The sequence below is a fragment of the Perna viridis genome, chromosome 14 (genome assembly GCF_037379345.1).
Source record: "Perna viridis isolate PV_CMFRI_1.1 ecotype Kerala chromosome 14, ASM3737934v1, whole genome shotgun sequence".
NCBI lineage: Eukaryota > Metazoa > Mollusca > Bivalvia > Mytilida > Mytilidae > Perna > Perna viridis.
The window spans coordinates 3,046,273-3,051,417 of NC_142458.1; positions in this window are offsets into that span (position 1 = coordinate 3,046,273).

The following is a 5,145-nucleotide window of genomic DNA, read 5'->3' on the forward strand; positions in this document are numbered from 1 at the left end:
TGAACACGACAGATGTTGACGCATTACTGAAAAAGCACCCGATCATCAGACACGTATTTCAAGGGGTGTATGCGAGGAACAGATTGCCCAGAGACATAAACGTTCCGTTTGCTTTAGTGGGAAACACGGATCCGGATAATTTTCCCGGCACACAGTGGGTAGCTGTATATGTAGAAGCCAATTTGAGAGGAGAATACTACGACCCAACGGGAAGACCACCCTTTCAACGCGCCTACCTGAATTTGTGAACAAACATTGCAGTAGTTGGACGTACAACGCAGTACGAAAACAAGAAGATTCCATCGTGTGTGGACAATATTGTATATTTTACCTCAAACACAGATGTGTATGACGACCCATTACGCACGTGGCCAAGACCCTTGACGACCCCGAAGAAGCTACAGATATAGTTGTCGATTTTGTCAATAAAGTATCGAAATGTATCATCGCGTTGTTATTCATAAAGCCAGAGACAAAAATAAAACATTTATTCATAACATTGCAACCGGATTACATTTAAAACAACATACGGCATCTTCTACTTTTTGATGCGTCATATAACACGGAAGAGGCTTCTTTAAACCCGGAACTTGGTCCGGAATGACTTTTATCACGTCCAACAATGTATTATATTGTTCGAATGTCAAAATGATTCCAGCTCTTTCCTTTTCAGCCCCATTAAGGTTTGGTAAAACACGTCAAAAGCCTTTGGTCCTCTTCTAGGCGGACTTTCCAAAAAGGCTCTCGCCCTTGCCGCTTTTGTTGGTTGATTCACGATGTATTCGCTCATTTCGTCGGATAAGATACAACTTTCTACGAGATACGGTATCATTTTTTCGGTTGGTGTTTCTTTCACCAGTTTCACGTAGTTTTTTGGGCAGGCTGGGTCTGTTCTTGGAATTCATTCTACAACAGAAAACAAAAACAACAATAAACAAAGAAAAAAGTCAGTACTGAACCTTTCCCACGAGAGCCCCTGGTTGCAAGCTTAATTCGAGGTTTGGGTTCAACACAAACAAACACTACAATGAACCCAACCCCTGGAGAAAACCAGGCGCAAAATAAGCAAAGCTAACTTCGAGGTTAAGGTTCTTACCTTTTCTCTACTGGATGTCCGCAAGAGAATGACGCTTTCGAAAATGTCAGGAGTGTTTTATCCTCCCCGCGACCGCACACAATTGGGTCGCACATGTTTGAATTTCATTGGTCGCAATTAACACATTTAAATCTATAGGACGACGCTAATAAAGGAGCGGCTTTTGTAATTAACGATTCGAATCCATCAGACGACGCTAATGAGGAGGGTCCCGTCTTGTACTCGTTCGCGTCGAAATACACTATAGCGGGGTGGTAAGGGTCAGGGTCAAAAGGATCAGTGGTCAGAAGGGTCAGGGATCAGAAGAGTTAAAAGGGTCATTGGCCAGAATGGTCAGTGGTCAGAAGTGTCAATGGTCAGAATGGTCAATGGTCAGTGATCACTTCCGGTTCATGACCACCTGATGTGATGCCATGGGCATCCGCAATGAGGTGCACCTCCCGAAAAATAATAACCCAAAGGTGCATATATACTACTTATATTCCTGTTATTTTTGCACTGCCTATCTAAGTAGTAGAAAGATTTCCAAAAAAATTCTAAGATTTATCAAGGAAACCTAAGTTTCGGGCGGAAATGAACAGAATACATCCCCAGGATAAAGACAAAACAGTGAAAATCGACACACATTAGATGAGATTTGTATTTTGTGATATATCTAAGGTTTTTGATCGAGTTTGGGATCAGGGACTTTTACTCAAATTACAAAACAATGGGTTTTCTGGGAATTTACTTACTTGGATTACCGATTATCTGAAAGAGAAAGCAGAGAGAGGTATTGGATGGATATAATTCTGGATGGGGAGATATTGCTGCAGGGGTCCCCCAAGGTTCTGCTTCAGGTCCTTTCATCTTTCTTATCTATATTAACGATATTGTAGATGGTGTAGACTGTCCTATAAAACTTTTTGCAGACGATACATCACTATTTATTATTGTTGATAATCAAAATTACATAGATGCTGCAGACAGGTTATCGACAGACTTATCACATATACATAATTGGTCTCGAATTTGGGCTATTAAATTTAATCCGTCCAAGACTTAGTCTTTGCTGTTCTCTCGAAGAAATGTAGAGAACCATCCTGTATATTTGGGGGTCCGGAAAACCAGGCAACGATGTCAATGTACATACACACCTGGGTCTTGACTTTCAGAATAATGCAAAATGGAATAGCCATGTAAATAAGATCTACAAAAAGGCATGTGACAGACAAAAATTGCTTAGAATGTTGAAGTACCAGGTCTCCAGGAAATCTTTGATTGATATATACTTTTCTTTTATTAGACCAGTACTGGAATATGGGGATATTGCTTTGAATAACTGTACACTATTTGAATCGAATTTACTCGAGTAGAATTGTTCCTGGTTTGCGGATCAATTCCTCAAAAACAAAGAAGTATGAAGAATTTGGGTGGGAACTATTATATAAGCGCCGTCGGAAGCATTGGCTAATCTTGATGTACAAGATAGTTAACGGCCTTGCCCCAGAGTATTTATCAAACATTATACAGCCTTATATCTTAAACATACATTATGATAATCTCAGACAACAAGTCAACAGTAATAACATACGTTTGCCTGTTTGTAATACTATATTCTAAGAGCTTTATACCCTCGACTAATCGACTCTGGAATCAACTTCCTACATCAACAAAAAATAGTCCCTCTGTTGATGTTTTCAGAAAAAGGCTGAATTCATCCAACCCTGGAGCTCCTGAATACTTCAACACAGGCAACAGAAAAGAGAATATATGATATTGTCAGTTGAGATTGTTTGTTTGTTGAGGTTTAACGTCCGAGCAGCAATATTTCAGCTATATTCAGACGATGAACATGAAAGGATGATAAAATGAACATGAAATGAAAAAAGGATGGGACACAAGGATAATAGGGTCGACAAATTTTGATTGCCACTGGAAAAAGGGGAGATGGGTAAGGTCGGGCAATTTAGCCTCCTGTGGCTGAGCGCAAAGGTTCCTTCTCCTATCGAATACCACAGCAGGGTTCTTTAATGTGCGAGGAACGTGACATCTTTCCCAACACGGTGCACCACTATGGTTTGCGGTCAGGTTTTCCGTATTATAGCCTGACAACCCCAGTATGTAACACGCCAGGGGTACTCCATTCCACCACCTGGGGCACACATCCCAGTTGCTCTGTGGGCAGAGCGCTTAGCCCCCGGCTAGGTTTCTGAGCATTATTTAGTCGCCTTATACGACAAGCTTAGCGCTGCTGCAGGCCTATTCTTTTAACACCCGGACCTGCACGGGGTATCAGTTGAGATGTGAGGCTACCAATCTGTTTCATCATTTGCAGCTTCATCACCTGACTGTCCACACTGTGGATACATGCTCGGAAGATAATTTTAACTATTTTATGTTTTTTCCATATTATCAAATTCAGAGGTGGTCGCTGCAGAACGTTTTTGCTGAACTACAGATCGATTTTAACTTACATAACATACTTCATGATAATGAACACCCGACATTTAACAATAATGTCAAGGTGATGTTAGCTACTTAAAATTTTACTAAGAATACGAAAAGATTTCAGTAGTGCACAATTGTAATGTATAATTCTTATAGTTCTGTGCAGGTGGTAGTTTTTTTGACAGACTGATGTACATGTATATATTGCATTTTCTATTATGTTTAATTAAAATTATTATTTTTTGTTTCATAATGACATGAAGAAATTTTGATATTCTTTTTCTAAATTATTTCCTTCCTTCTTTTTACATGTATTTAGATGACAATATTTAAAGTTTCAAAGATAAATCAATTGGCATACATATTTTCACTAAATTCTTATTCTTTTAATTTATGCGATAAGCAATTTTAAATTGTAACTTAAAGTAATTAATTTTATTTATTTTAGAAGAATACTAATAGTACTTACCATAACAGATAATAAAATTATTAGCAAACTTTAAAGAGAAACAGAGTTATCTTTCTTTCTATGTATTCTTTTCTAAATGTCTAATACGTTATACATTATACCATCATGTAAATGCCTTGTATGGAGAGGATATATATAGGCCTAGCCTGCTATCCAATCCTATGAAGAGGATATATATAGGCCTAGCCTGCTATCCAATCCAATGGAGAGGATATATATAGGCCTAGCCTGCTATTCAATCCTATTCATAATTTATGAATAAAATATGTTTAAAACAAAATCGACACACACAACATAGGACATGCATAAATCAAAATAACACGTACAAAAATACACAGGTAAATGAGCAACCCAGATTCCACTATCTTGAACTTGAACCATGGGCCAGGTGCACTGGTACGGTGAGCGCCCCCAAATGATCATAAGACAGTATGTTCCGATATTGTTATTATCACGTCAAAAGTTGTTTGACTGACCGATATGGAGTTCCTATCTTACATATGAAACAATGTATATTATAAGTTAAATTTCATATTTTACCGGTTTGGCAGCCCGCCAAACTTTGCGCTTACACGATTTCACCTTTGCAATGTAACAGATACCGCTTGCGGAAATGACAACCTTCTAAGGTGTGATTGTTTTCACAAAATGTCTTTATTGTCAAAGTACTCGTAAAAAATAATATTGCGACATAAAAACCTAAGAACAATTACACATACTTTTTCTTGCAAAATTCACTGCTGATGTCACTCGTTATTATTTGCAAATTTATTAGTTTTTTGTGTTCTGCTTTGTTTTCTTTATCTTCAATTTGTTAGTACTGATGTCTACATTGTGTATGTACATGATTTAGATAGTCTAAGTTTTTCGGTCATGTTTGGATATTGATATTTCTGATTCGGCCTATTTAATGCTATTGTATTTCCTGCAGTTTCTCAAGTGTTTAATGATGTCTACAATAGGGACGAGAATCTATATCACTAGAGCTAATAGAAATAGGGTAAGTGTATTCTTATTATTTCAGCCAAAATTAAAAATAGCGCACTTCCGTAAAATGTTGAAAAACTTTAAAATTAACTATAAGCAGCTAAATTTTCAAAATACGAGGGACACCAAATAAATGGGACTGGAATAAGATAAATCAAAGGAC